This window comes from Pinus tabuliformis, chromosome 4_2 (assembly GCF_031772625.1).
Source record: "Pinus tabuliformis cultivar Carrire ecotype Pingquan chromosome 4_2, CPIR1, whole genome shotgun sequence".
Classification (NCBI taxonomy): Eukaryota; Viridiplantae; Streptophyta; class Pinopsida; order Pinales; family Pinaceae; genus Pinus; species Pinus tabuliformis.
The window spans coordinates 527,864,749-527,881,282 of NC_142304.1; the positions used below are offsets into that span (position 1 = coordinate 527,864,749).

At 33.4% G+C, this 16,534-nt stretch overlaps 1 pseudogene; it reads left to right on the plus strand.

Moving 5' to 3' along the window:
• The first annotated feature begins 5,001 nt into the window (after positions 1-5,001).
• Positions 5,002-16,188, plus strand: LOC149170333 (glucan endo-1,3-beta-glucosidase 3-like; annotated as a pseudogene).
• Positions 16,189-16,534: the final 346 nt, after the last annotated feature.

Below are 16,534 nucleotides of genomic sequence, written 5' to 3' on the forward strand. Positions count from 1 at the left end.
ATCTGATAAATAAACATATAAAATATAAATTTAAAAAATATAAAAATTTAACACTATACCATTATTATAACAAATAAAATTAATTAAAAAAAATGTAATTTGTTATAGATATGCACATAACTTATATATTTAAAAAACATAAAAATGATAGATATACATAAAATATATATTTAAAAAATACAAAAATTTAACACTGTAACTTCATTATTACATATGTAACTTACACATATACAATCCATTATTATTAGGATCATATTAATTGAGGCAACACATATTGACCATACTATAGGGTATTAGTTGGGTGGTGGTTGTATATTCCCACAATTCGATTTTACCATGAACATATACAACCACCGCCCAATTAATACCACCTTATAGCAAGTTATTTATTTTCAACTATTAATTGATAAATCAACTTTCCCATGTTAATCCATTATTATTAGGATCATATTAATTGATACATCAATTTTCCATGTTTCACTTCTGGTTCATTTTTTAACCCATATAAAAATTTAACACTGTACCATTGTTATAACAAATAAAATTAATTAAAAAAAATGTAACCTGTCCCAAGAATTTAATTATAATCTTAATTTGATAGATATGCACATAAATTATATATTTAAAAAACATAAAAATGATAGATACACATAAAATATATATTTAAAAATACAAAAATTTAAATTTATGTTTTTTGATATGCTATAAATACCTATTTGACAATTTTTATGAGGCTTACCATATATTTGTTAAAAAAACAAAAAACATAAAAAAAAAACAAATTTAATCCTATTCAAAAAAATAATTATTTGATAAATAAACATATAAAATATAAATTTGAAAAATATAAAAATTTAACACTGTACCATTATTATAACAAATAAAATTAATTAAAAAAAATGTAACCTATCCCAAAAAAATTAATTATAATCTTAATTTGATAGATATGCACATAAATTATATATTTAAAAAACATAAAAAATGATAGATACACATAAAATATATATTTAAAAAATACAAAAATTTAAATTTATGTTTTTTGATATGCTATAAATACTTATTTGACAATTTTTATGAGGCTTACCATATATTTGTTAAAAAAAAAAAACAAATTTAATCCTATCCAAAAAACATAATTATTTGATAAATAAACATATAAAATATAAATTTAAAAAATATAAAAATTTAACACTGTACCATTATTATAACAAATAAAATTAATTAAAAAAATGTAATTTTTTATAGATATGCACATAAATTATATATTTAAAAAACATAAAAATGATAGATATATATAAAATATATATTTAAAAAATACAAAAATTTAACACTGTAACATCATTACTACATATGTAACTTACACATATACAATCCATTATTATTAGGATTATATTAATTGAAGCAACACATATTGAGCACGCTATAGGGTATTAATTGGGTGGTGGTTGTATATTCCCACAATTCAATTTTTCCATGAACATATACAACCATCGCCTAACTAATACCGCCTTATAGCATGTTATTTATTTTCAACCATTAATTGATAGATCAACTTTCCCATGTTAATCCATTATTATTAGGATCATATTAATTAATACATCAATTTTCCATGTTTCACTTCTGGTTCATTTTTTTAAATATTCTTTTTAACTTAATCACATTCCTCCACATGTCACATCCTTCACATATATGGTACCATTAATATAATATTCTATCACATCTATATGGTAGCATTAATTCTATATGGTACCATTAATATAATGCCTTTGATATTATATCATAAATATAATATCATAGGCAAAGTCCCACTATATCATTGGATGTGTTTTTGACTTGTATATTTTGATATGAAAGAAAAAAAAAATTATTTTAACTTCAAATTAAATTTTAATTTTAATTTTTATAATTTTCATTAAATTAGATTAAATAATTTTATTTTCAGCGTTTTATCTTCATGGCAGTGTGGAGATGTAACCCATATTTAACGTGACCAACACGACAACCATAATCGAATACATATTTTCTAATTCACCTTTCACAAATCTTGACATTCTGCGTCGATGTGACTGAAAGCGACCATATATCATGAATTAACACATACAAAATCCCACCACTTCCAAGTTAAAATGCATTAAAACATACAAGGTCCCAATAACCCCATAGCCTTATTTAATTTAATAAAATATGGCTAATTATTGAAAGCAAAAGTTTCCACGAAAGGCATGAGTGGAAAAAAAAAATGACTCAATTCTTATTAAGCTAATAATTATGTTCATTTAATAGGCTCATTATGAATTGTTTTCAAAGTTAATTTAGAGTTTATTATTGATGTTTTAAACATATATTTTTAAATCTTTAATGAAATTTGTTTTTTTTTTAAATAATAAATGTTATGATTTTTTTTAAATGGAATATTTAAAAATATTATAATAATTAATAGTATTAAATTTTTTAATAAAATAATTTTTTGTTTTTTTAAGAAAAAATCATAATTTTTATTATATATAATATTGAAAATTACATGTTGTAGATATTGTAAGGGAGTGTATCTCAAAAATAGTAGCTACATTTGCCACTTTCATCATAAAGCTCAGTGAAACACAAATTGTATATAAGTAGTTGTGTGAATATATATACAAAAGAGAAAAATAACATATATATGTTATTTGCAGAAAATATAAAAAAATGTCCTAATTATAATCCCCAAGGGATCAAGAAGATGTTGGTCCTTGTGTCTCGATGAAAGGCCTGTGATAGTATTGATAATGATCCTGCTCCATCTGCTCCTGTATCAACCATGAACCTAAATGTTGCTCCACAAATTCTTTTGATAGACTCTCAGTAGTCTAGTTCCTTTCCACGTAGATGTGATGACATATCACCGAGTCAAATTGCGATTTTAAAGTCATAACTTCATCCAACAGATTTCTAAGTGTGTGCATGTGACAATTTGTTTCTTGGTTGAACCATTTAATGACGATTTTTGAATCCCCATAAACTAGAAGTCGCCAACAACTTTTCAAGGGAGAAAATAAGCAATAATCTAAGGTTGTTTAATTTTTCATAATTGCTTGTGCCTCTCCCTAATTCCATTTTTAATTTAAAAATGTGATTTTCAGTTAAGAACAGTACAACCCCACCACCATAGCCTTCTGATCAAGCAAAGTAATCAAAATAGGCCCATGGGATGGATTTGTCTATGATTTCAACACAAATGTTCCTAGTTCTATGTTGTTAACCATCTTCCTAAATCAGTTGATATGTAGCCACTGTATGGGAGTTGGAGGTTAACCAATTCTGTTCTTTGTATAAAAATATTTTTTTTTCTTGCCCAACCAAATGGCCCAACAAACCAAAAGGGGCAGATTCCTGAGTTTAGTAGGGTGTTTCTGATTCCACCAGGGTTCCCATGCTTCTGATACTGATTGACCCTGGCACCTGATATTTACGACCAAAAAATGATAGATCTGGTTCTATACTTGTATGGTCATGGGACACTTAAGAGAAAGATGATTTATAGATTCTGCATTCTCCTTACATAAAGTGCACTAGGTTGTACTTTGAAAGAATCAACGTTGAATATTATCACCTGTAGGAACCTTATTTCTTAAAATACACCACATAAACAACTTTGTTCTAGGGGGGCCTTTGAGTTTCCAAATCAACTTCCACTATAGCTCTGCTTCTAAGTCTCCACATTTCTTCTCTATCCCTTAACAACTTGATTTTGTCTGCCTTAAGCTGGGAGATGTGTTGTTTTGCTTCCAGTGATACAAAACCATCATTAACATGGTCCTATAAGGTAGCTAATTCCTTTTCAATTTTACTGAGGGCTTCCTCATATTTCTTCTTCTTTGCCTTTGCCCATCCAATCATCCTTTTTTTGAGATGATAAAGGTTCAGTGCCAAATGCTTAGCTGAAGAGGTATGAACAAAAGGGTTCCATGTCTGCCACTCCGATTTAACCAAACCGTGATATTATTCATTGCCCAACCAGGTCGAGTTGAACTTGAATGGGGCATGTGGTTTAGGGGTCCTTTTGGCAATTTCCAAAAAAATAGGAGACTGATAAGAGATACCCCCCGATCCAACCCATTGTTTAACCAGGTTGAACTTTTCCATTAGGGGTTCCTTAATTGGAAATCTATCAAAGAGTTTGGCCAACGAAGCATTACCTATTCTGCGATTTCTCTAGGTAGGCAATGTACATGCAGATTCAATATCGATGAGTTTATTGGATTTGATCATATGTTCAAAAAAATCGGCGAGAGAGTCTACTTGCGTTGTGTCCCTTGGATTTTGCAAGACCTAGGGAAAATTTTAAATCGCCCCCTAGGATTAAATTACCACTTGCATGAAAGTTGCACCCATGATATCCTCTCGAAATGACTCTTTGTTGTGACGTGGGCCATAAATATTTATCCATCGAAATTCCAGGCCTATCTCTTCTGATAATATGTCTTCAACAAGCGCACCCTCGTGACCCAAAAAATTCAAAAATTTCGTTGTTTTACCATTAATCCCCAAAACCATGCCTCCTGAACGTCCTTTTACATCTAGGGCATGGAAAGTCCACCCTGGATTCATTGATTCAAGAATTGAGAAAATTTTCTCGCTATGCCCTAATGTCTCTTGAAGAAAGATTACATCCAGTTTTTCAGATGCAATTAATCGTCTGAGGGCTAATTTTTTATCAGGGCTAGCCAACCCTCTACAATTTAAGGAGAGCCACTTCATTTGGTAACCAAATTTGAGTTGCTTCTTGCTCTAAGAACCCTATCAATAGAAAGTTGCCTTCCTTCAGAAACATCCACAATAGCCTTATGGATAGCTTTGGACATATGTGACTGTCTACCTCTGCCAGATTTAACAACCTTGGGGGATGATGAAATACTTAAACCCCCATCGGGACCTATGGCTTGCTTGGCTAAGGAGAAAAAATAATATCTGTGGCTGACATATGACTCTGATGAGGACTCCTTCATCAAGGGAAAAGACACGATGGGAAAGGTCGGTACAATGGGAAAGGGAGCCAAACAACAATCAGGGGCCAAAGCCATGGGGCATGCAACAAAGGGTATATGACATGAAAAGGATCTCCTATCATACATAATAGAACATGCAACAGAGGAGAGAAAACCATCATGATAGGAAGAAAGAAGCTCTGAGGGAGGGGAGAGAAGAGAAGTACTCGAAGCCACCAAGGATACCGCCGCACAAGATCAGGCAATGACCAAAGGTGTTGAAGGAGGCCCTCCTAGGATTTGAGCTTTTCGACCGACAAATTGTACTAACCCTTTGTAATGGGAGGCTGGTTCCTTGAGAGGTTCATGCAAGATATATTTTTATTCACCATCCTTCCCACCCTCATTATCATCTCCCATCCTTTCCTTTGCCAATAGTGGACCTTCTTTGTACAGGTGTTTGACTTTATGACACCTTCTGCACCTAAAAGGGACACCCTCGTATTCCAACTTCTGTAATATGGAGAAACCCTGGCATTTAAGCATGAATCTTTCCAACAATCCCTTCCTGGTGTCAAGATGACCCAAAATCTGGGAAAATGCCATCTTTCCTGTCTCAACAAACGATTTACCATAATTTAAGTAAGTCTCCAAATCATCCCCAATTCGCCTCAATACATCCTCAGTCTAGAATTGTAGTGGCAAGCCAAAAACCCATACCCAAACCGGTCCAGCTCCTAATTGTTCACACTTGAGATCAAATAAAGGGGACCATGTCTTCAGGATTATAGGGGACAAATCTATATGCCAAAATTTTGTGAGAATGCACTGAGCATGTGCCAGGTTTGAAAAGTTGAGCATGAACCAACCTCTGGTCATGGTAACCATAAAGGGCAGAACATCCAAAACCTACCCCAAACCTCCACTACCCATTTCTTGAGACAAGCTGATGTGTAGTTGCGGCCTCAAACCCTACCCATGAGCATTCTATCAGTCGTGCCCATAACGTCACCTAGTTTTATGCCCTCCCTGAGCACCAATTTCCTCCTTCTTTCCTTCACTTTTGTGGCTTTTGATTCTCCCCCCCTCGGCCGAGGGTCTCTTGTCTCCGCACTTCCCGAATCCTTGGGCAAATTATCGTCTTCCCCACTTTCCCTAGCTTCAGACTGACTTTCAATTAGTACACAATTAACATAACCCTCAAAACAACCAGAGGCTTGCAACAAAGATGAACCTCCTAACCCTCTCAAAGTGGTAGCAACGTCTATCTCAGTCAAACAAATTGGACTTTGTCTGTCAGGATATGCATGTTCCCTTACTGTGCCATCACCACGGGGTAAGTCCTCGTCCCTTTCCTTCTCTGATCTAGGGTTTAGACAAGAATCCATGAATTAAAGAGATGATGGGGAGGGAACTGAGATCTCCACTTGAATCTATCCCACATCCCATGCCTGGGTCTTCAAGCACACTTCACTGTGAAGCCCTTGCAAAAGATGCATGTCACTCAAGAATAGGGTTTCTATTCTGAGCAGCGATGAAATGTCAAAAGCCTCTACCGATGGAGACCTTGAAGCGACTACCTGATCCGCCGGTGAGCTAGACGATCCCGGTAGCTCCATGTCAGGAGGTTGATGTGGAGGTTCTATCCAGATGGACTCTGATTCTAACGGGTGAGAGGAATAATTGACTAACTCCTCATCCATCTCAGTAAAGAAGACACATTCCTCTGCTAAAAATTCCAGGCTGACTGACAGGTACTCCAAGATCTCGGAAAAGATGTGTCTCCCTGCTCACCATGACTGCGAACTCAAACCTTCATTTTGTTCACCTGACTACCAACTGAAAACTAGCTATTCTGCACAGGATTTACCCTAACCCTAACTGTGGATGTAGAAACAAGACTTCGACGAAAATAATAAAACAATTACAATAATTAAATAATATTAAATTTGCACTAGTTATATTGTACATGATATTTCACTTTTAAATAAATGGTGGTATTCAATGTTTAAGTCAATTTAAATAAAAATATAATATATTGTCAATTCATTCTTAACTATTCAATTTAACTATTTCATATAAATAATATAACTTAGCATTGTGAAAAATAAGTGCAAAGTGGCTCATGTTTTCATAATTAAAAGTGATGTTTATAATAAAACCAAGTTATTGTTAATTATTATAGATGTATAGTTAAGATTTTCAAAATTCAACATGTTATTATAATTTTTAGTTTGATGTGTTTTACATGAACAAATTTACTTACCCTGTGGGCACAACATAATGACAAAACAAACAATAAGTAAACAAGTTAAACCTTTGTTTTCTTTCTCACAATTTTGTATCTTATGTGTAATCATATAAGACTATTTTTTTTAACATAATTTAAACCAAACAATATATCAAACTATAAAGTGTCAACTCTAGTATCTATGATATTTGATAGTAGCGTTTACTCATTATTGTCTTTATCACTATTTTCCCCTTCAATATTGAATGTGTTTACTAGAAATGCATTACATTAATTTTTTTGTAACGATAGAAACGAAAAGTATGGGACACAATTTTATAAGCATAACTTGTTAATATAGCAATTATAATTAATATAGTAACATTATAATACTTATATATATGATATTATGTTTTAATTGATTTAAAACAATTTTGAGGAGTAATTAAATTAATAATAATTTTTACAATTAAGAAAAACCTTATAGTTACACTTTGCTACTTTAATTTTTATATAATTATTAAAAAAACTTACATAATTAACAATTAGTTTTTCATGTATGTGATCAATTTTTTTGTTTGTTAAGTGTTGTGTGTTTTGAGATGACTGACATGACTATCTTATAACTTGAGTAATCAGGATCTAGGGGCTTCTGATCCTTTAAAATCACCTCGGATCACAACTGGCATGGACCAGACCAACCCTTAACATGGCTAGATTTTTACCCATAGGGTTTCAAACAAGTAACCTTTTCACCACGGAGTGCCTTAATAAAACACTCTGTCACTATTTATTCTTCACGCATGAGCATGTAGGTACCATTTTAACTAATTGGATTTCCACTTTTTTTAATATAGTAAATCTATATTATTCTACCCTATAATTATTCTCACAAATATTCTACTATTAATTACCTTTTGTGTAAAAGGCAAATACTACACAACAATGTTGTATATTACGCTTCTTGTAGAATAAATATCCTCTCATAACAATAACTTTTCAATAGAATAAAATCTTTACAAATATTATGAATTAATTATAAAACATTATGATATTCTCATATTAAATAAAATCAAACTTTGTAAGCCATATTAATTTTAAACCCATCAAACATTGAAAGTGATAAACCCCTTTCAACATGTAGATGGGTAAAAATTAAATCTCTGCTTCTAGAATTTTGGTCCCTTCCCCATAATATAAATTTAAACTATATTTTAATATTTATATATAACTAAATATTATTTTGCAAAATTTATAGCAAACCTAAATATTAATAAATGGAGGTTACAATCTGACCCACATAATTTTATAAATTGAACATTTCATCGTAATAAATGTTATGCCACAAACATATAATAGACAAGTCCTTAATAAGTATTATTGCTTTAAGGACCATATTTTTAAGTTTTAATTTTCTTTATTGATATGATAATTATTTATATAATATTTTTGAAATAAATAAAATTAAAGTTGTTTTGAAAGGTGTTCTACAGTGGTGTATGGGAATGATGTTGTAATGGTGTAAATGTTTGTTTGTAAATATTTTTATGTTAGCATGATTAAAAAATAATCAACCTAGATCCATCTTAATTATGTATTTATGAATCAGGTAGAGAGAACAAATTTCTTAAGGTGCAAACCTCTATTTTAAAGTGAAAAGAGATTTGAGGGGCAATAAGAGGGCGATGGATATTATTAAATCTCAATGGAAACATAGTGGATACATTTTGTGAGGTCTTGGACAAAATCCTAATAATCAGATAGAAATGTATAAACTATTCCTGGGGTTATATCTAGCCCAAGAATGAGGCATTAGAGACATTATTATTCTAGGAGACTCTTTTATAACTATTTGTTACTTGATAACTACTACTCCTCTTAAGGAAAATACCTTAAATATTTTGTATCGTTGTATTAAAATAACCCTTCTCTCTTTCACTAGCTCTTCATTCTTTCATATTCTCAGAAACTTAACCCCGGAGGCGGATTAACAAGATAATAAATCTTGTCTCATGGATGAAGGTCAAATTTAAATTAGTGGTTTGAGAGGTCATGTATTATTAATACCCTAATAAAATCTACATCTACTTCCCTAACACCCCCACCCCCACCCCCCACTTCCCCCCCGCAACCCCTTCCTTGTCCCTCCCCCATGAACCCTTGTGCCCCATCTCGCACCCTTTACTCCCCTCTCTTGCAAAATTAATCTATTTAAGAGATAACACTAATATCCCAAGTTTGTTCATGGCATTTTGATGTTAGAAGGATGTGGCAGATGTAGGCCTCATGCTCCATACAAGTTTTCCTGCCTTACTTCCCCCTATGTAGAAGACTCTTGCTTGCAATATCAATAATTTTGATAGCTATTGTTACATCACCTTGGATTGCTTTATGATGGTTTCTCCACCTCAAAGTGCTAGAAGCAATTATGAAGAAATGAAAGGCAGATTGTACCTCCCATGGGGTGATGGGAATAAATTTGACCAGGGAGGCTCAGATTCATCTATATTTTGCGAGTGGAGGTTGTCCAACATGTAGAGTTTTTGGTGGATTTGACAGCGAGTCTCCTTTGTTTCAAGGGTGGCGTCTAGGCGTTGGAAAAATTGGAAGCTCGATGATGAGCTTCGTGTAATTCAAAGCACTACCTCCTTTGGTGGGAACAGTGTTTGGGTGCAGGATCATTGTAGTTGGGTGCTTTGGCGCTTTGGTATTTCAGGGTTTGGGCTAAACTTCCCCATTATTGTAATCCTTGGTTTTGGGAAAATTCCCTTTTGAATAAGAAAGTTCTATGTTTTGGGCTTCACATCTGCCCTCATTATGGTTTCCAATTTGGTGGTAGCTCACTTCCTCTATTCGAGTCCTAGTAATTTAAGCTTCCTCTCCAATTTCATTTATGTAACCCAGTGGTTGTCTTGGAATATCCCAGTTATTGAGCCCTCTCCTATCTTCCCTTAGCTTTCCACCTACAGTTCCCTCGAATCATGTGACCTCTTCGCTTATCGCTTGCAAAACTCTAACCCTTCAATGGAATCAAATTCCTCGGCCTCCACGGTGTGAAACCACTGCAAAAAAGAGCATGAGGAAATTAAATTAAAAATCTTTGATTACATGTAATGATGTATTAGCAACAGGCTTTTGAATGCAATTCGTTGGACATAATTATGACTCTGCAACAACGAATATCTTGTCTGGAAGACAAGGTGGATGCACTGAGAGACATTCTCATGGGTCTCCAGCTACAGGTTGTCCATCCATTCACTGAACCCACTAAGCCCTCTCGTGACATTGATCTTTATAGGCCAACAAATCCTTCAAAGGATCCATAATTGTAATGTTTTGCTTCAAATGCTCATGTTTTTTGTTCCAATTTTGTTGCATCTTCTCTTCTTGGCAAATAAAAGTACAATCAAAATTGAAGTTTTTTGTTGTAATATGGGCATGGGTAATTAGATGCAATTTAACATCCCAAATGTTTCTGAGAAAATTGGTTATGTAATTTTCTCGGGGATTTATCGTGGTCAGACATTTATTTAATACAAATCAATACTCATTTATGTTAAAAGAAAAAGTAAAAAGAAATTTAATCTCTGGATGTTTGCAAATCCAAAATTAAAATAAATCTAAACTGATATATATATATATATATATATATATATTTTTTTTTTATTTTTATTTTGCATACATTAAAGAAAAAATTACTTACATAAAATTACATAACATAATAACTAATTTTGAATCCAATTATATCTAAAATGAGGTACAATAAATTTTAAATGGAAGTATAGCCAATTTTCAAATTTTTATTTGCAGTTAATTAGTTGATTATATAATGTTTAAACTAAATTAATAATTTAAAAAACCATTTATAAATTGAAATAATATAATTAAAATATTTAATATAACTATTATTTATAATATTTTTTTATATTGTTTAATAAAAAAAATAAATTGTCTTAAAATTATTATTGAGTCGAGATGCTCATTCTACAGCCTAATATGATGTGTAATGTTGTGCGTCCATTATCAAAGTTGAAATTTTGCTCATGTTGGCCAAAAAAAATAAAAATAAAAAATCTAAAAATCTAAAAATAAAAAAATTAAATAACTATAGAAAACATTTAAATAATATCCACTCATAAAAAAATTTCAAGTGAAGAACTTTTGGATCCTTCTCGGCTCATGTTAGATCCATATTTAAGATGGATCAATGTTAGTTGTAAAGTTAAATTCATTAAATTTTAGATTAAACTTATACAATTTTATATTGAGACATGTTCATTTTAGAAATCCTAATTAATAATTATAATGATGAAAAAAAATGTTATAATATAATAACTTAAATATAAATATAAAACAATAATACTAAATGAGTAGTAATGATAAACATACACATTATTACAACAATAATTACAACGAAGGTGTTCACTTTATAGAGCCTTTTCCCCCGGTGGTGCTTGCTAAGCTAAGCACACTTTCTAGGGACATATCTATTTCTCAACAATAATTACAACTAAGGTGTTCACTCATGGAGCCTTTTCTCCGATGGTGCTTGCTAAGCTAAGCACACTTTCCAGGGACGTATCTATTTCTCTTCTGTGGGGTGGAGTTGACTGGGCAAACACTGTTCACACTGGCCAATTTGAGCACCTCATTTCCATCCTCTATCTAGGAAAAAACTTACGCATGGAAAGGGTTTCGCAGTTGTCATCATTTGATTGAATGTGAATGGCAAGCAGTTTTCATGGTTCATCATCTCCACCATCTGTCTCAAGCTATATGTGAGCCTACTCTTTCACTATGGTTTCTTGTGCTTTAGTGGTATCGAGGACAAGCAAGGTGAAGGGCAGGTCAAGGGCGAGTTGATGTTGGCTGTCTGGTTGGGAACTCAGGTGGACGAACCATTTTCAGAGGCATTGTAATCGAATGCAGCAAGAGTGAACTTCATGTCAAGGTACAATAAGTGAACCACGTGGGACTTTATGATGTAGATCGAGGAATGTTGACAACTCTAAGGAAAAAATGAATAAATGTTGTAGTAACAGTGCCCAACAACTAATTTTTAGGGATAGGGTAGTCAAACTCCATTGCATCTAGTTGGGTGAATAGGAATGTGGAAACCTACCTTCCATAAACCAATATAAAAGGAATTTGTGCGGTCAACGAGGTTCTTACTACTATTCCCAAGGCCGCCTTAGTTCTGGTGTCTGCCATGAAGTTCTTGCATTCGTCTCTGGTGATAACCATTCTGGATGGGTGGGTCAAAGTTTCTAGTCCTCATTCTTCCAGCACCATCTTAAATTCCTTCCCACCCTCTCATGCCTTCTGCAATGGGAGATTTAAGTCAATTCTTGTGCCCATGCTGGATTTTTTACAGAAAGCTGATTCTTTTCTCATGCTCAACATCTATCCTTATTATGTGTACACACAAAGCAATGGAGTGGTGGGATTGGACTATGCCCTTTTTTGGCCCCTCCCCACTAACAAAGAGGCAGTGGATGCCAATACAATTCTACATTACACTAATATTTTTTATGCCATGATTGATGTTGTAAACTTCGCCGTGGTCGACTTGAATTTAACAAACATTCCACTGGTGGTGTTGAGACAGGATGACCCTCAAAGGGTGACCAAAGTGAACCTAATGCCATAGATGATAATGTTGACACTTACAATAGTAATCAAGTTAGGCATGTCCTCAACAACACAAGAACTCCGAAGCATCCTGACATTGTAGTCAATACATACATTTATGAATTATTCAATGAGGATCTGAGATCATGCCCTTTTTCTGAGCAGAATTGGGGACCCGTCAATGAAAATAAATGTCAGTGTACACATCACATTTAACAACCGGTATATTTCTTGCTAATGAAACTGCCAATCAGACTTATTGCATATCAATGGATGTGGATGACACTAAACTTGTACAAGTTTCTTTGGATTGGGATTGCATTCCTGGCCAAGTTGATTTCTCTACTTTGTTGTAGTGTCAACCATACTACGATCCTGATAATGTTCGACAACATGTTTCCTATGCCTTCGATATCTACTATGACAAGACATGCATGGTAGCCGGATCTTGTGACTTTAACGGTGTGGCTACCATAACCACTACTGACCCAAGTAAGTTGGCTTTTCCAATCCTTGAAAATATAGTGCAGAACCTAGTGTTGTTCAATAGAGAAACATTCCTAGTTAAGTCTACTAGTCATATGCTCTTGTTTGCGCTGAGAGAAGCTAGGTCTCTTAGTGCAAACAAAACTGATTATATATACAAGATTGATGATAAAAGAAAACTGATTAGATACACATACTAGATCTTTTAAGTGCAAAGAGGTTTGTATTGAAGTTTTTTTATCCTCGAGGTACTTAATAGTGGAAGATAGGAAAAATAAAATTGATTACACACACTAGATTTTTTAAGTGTGGAGAGACTTGTACTCAATTATTTAATTTCTTTGGGGTTAATAAATTAAGGGTATATATATGTTTTTACTCAATTATTTTGATCTCTCTACGAACTTAATAGATCCATGGTTAAGATGAATCTATGTTAATAATTTCATTAGTTGAACATAGATGGTTTTTAAGTATGCTATGTAATTATCCAACAAATTCATTTCTTTAATTTGTTTAACTTTATGTGTAATCACATATCTAATTTTTTTTTCCACTGTTTACTTTCCATTGAAGAAAATTGCTTTCCACGTATCAATTATATTTATTTTATATGATACATATACGATAGTTTCAAAACAAAATGGACTATCTATTTGCAGGGCATTTCTTGTTATCTCCTTACTTTCTCTAACCAAGCCTTCAAAGCAAACAATCAAATATTAATTGATATACTCCATTTGTTTGTTTTGGAGGTCATGGCTCGTGTATTTATCTTAGAAGGTATGAACTTTTCTGAGATTAAAATTGAGTGAATTTTTGGTATTAATAATTTTTGGGCCTTTTTGTAATTGACATTTGTCCAGTATGGGAGACCTTTACTACTTTCATAGTTGTTGTCCTTCATTTATCTGGTTTCATAAAATAATATCTAACATGAAAATTAATTTTGCTTTTACAATTTTATTTAGAGTGGAAACTCAACTTGCTATTTGAAAATTTGGTTACAATATTGGTGCAAATGAGACTTTGGCCAATGCCACCAACACCATAATTGGATCCCCTTCAAATTCAACTGCCAACAATGGTGTAATGCAACTCGTATTTTCACAAGATGGCCGTATATTTATTGGCCTTCTTCTTTGGAATACATTATTTTTCTATTGAAAAGTCAACAGTGGAATGGATTGGAATGATTGTTGCCCTTAGGACTGACATATTGATGAAATTCAATTAAAACTTAATATAGGTGGGTGCAATTTTCAAAGACCAAACTTAAACTATAGGCCTACATGTAAGGAAAAGGGTTAAATGTGTCATGTCTAAGGGAAGACTGGAGATGAACTAGCTGCTAAAAGTGTTTTTTTCTCATTTGCAGTTTTCTAAAAAATAAATTCTATAGGGGGAGGGAGATGATTTCAAAATTTGTTATGAATTAGTAAATGTAACTTTATTTATTTTAAATATATATTTAATATATTTTGTAAGATTAGGGCATTGGCAATTTTTAGTACATCCCTTCTCTATAAACAATTTATTATCTGCATACACTGGAAAATCAACTGACGCATTCTCAACTACTTCCCCTGTACTGCACTCGGTGGTTTCCTTTGATGTAAATCTCTTAGATGCCATGGTAATAGTGACTTATGGAGAGGTGCTCAACAAATGTTGTACCTATGGGATTGAGAGGACACTCATGGAAAGAAAATTCTAGTTTAAAGCAAAACAACTCACAAGGAAAGTTCAAGTAGCAAACTAGGCACTAGATGGGAAGGATTGCGCAATTTTTTCTGATGGGGGGGACTGGCCAAGGTGGAATCCTACTAGATGAAACTCTGCAATGTGTAGTTCAACCTAGGTAGAGGTCTGGGAGAGACTGTGAATTGCGTAGTCTCAGTGGCCAAGATGATAGGCTGGCTCCTGGAACTGCGCAATGCATAGTTGGAGCCATATTAGACTATGCACCGTACAATACCAGAGGCTAGGCTTGTGGTTTGAGCCTCCAGATTGCGTAGTGCTAGTTGTGTAAAGTGAGATTCAACCAAGGGAAACCCAGATATGCCCAAGGGAAGTGTGAAAAACAAGAAGGTTTGAGAGATAGTGTGAAGCTGAGTCTAGTTCTAGCTAAGTGTAGATGAATGCATGTGAATCAAGTGCATCAATTGATCAAACAGAAGGAAAACGAAGTAAGTGAGGAGAGTCACCGCAACGATGACCATTGGTGCAAAAAAAAGGAAAACTAATGCGACACTTGGGAAAGGAAATCTATAACTTGAAAAAACACTTCTATAAGTTAAAACAAGTTAAAATTCCAACAACCATGAAGAGAAAGAAGTGAAACAACATTCACACAATGCAAACAACAAAAAGAGATAGAAAAAGCAACAAAAGACGACAAAAGCAAAACTCACTCGGAAAATTTACGACAATCACACCGAAGGTTCCTTGATCTCCTTAGGAATGCTAGATATCCAATATCGAGTGTGTAAATGAGCTCCAGTAGCATTGATTAAATAGATTTGAACAAATTAGGGTTTATGACGTGCAAGCCTAAAATCAAGGAAAAAGTGACACTTGGCAGAAGTTTCTAAAAATAGCACAAGTGCCTCCTTCGAGATACTATAATAGTTCCATATTTTTTAGGGATGTTTTTTACGTTTTTTATTTTTTCGGGGAAACTTGCCATGTACACTATCGGGAAAGACAACGAATTTTTGGGAAACTAAGCAACTTTCCGGCTGAGTGCACTATGCAGTTTCTGAGCTCAATGGGGGTTACACAATTTCTGGGCTTAGTGATGGGCTGCCTCCTCAGTACTATTCATTTTCCGAGCTCATGGCTCATTGGCAGTCAGGACTACGCAATTCCCATTAGTAAGGCTGGTTTCCCTCAAGGATTTTGTAGTTTTTGGGGGCAAGCCCATAACTGTTGTGGGACCAAGTTAGGAGATCATATCATGAGTTAGAAAATCAGCTAAGTAAGAAAACCCAAGCCAAAATGAAAAGGATAAGTCTTAGTCGAAGCACGAATACCTGGATTAGTGTGAGATGAGCTGCTATGGTTAAGAAGGAAGACTCCAAAAGCAAAGCATAGGAAAATTTTTGGAGGGTTGTTGTAGCCGCTACAACACCATGGTTATGTTTTGATGTGTTTAATAATTATGGCATATGTTAAAATTAAATGCCCTGACTTGATTTATTGATTCATGTAACAAAGAAGT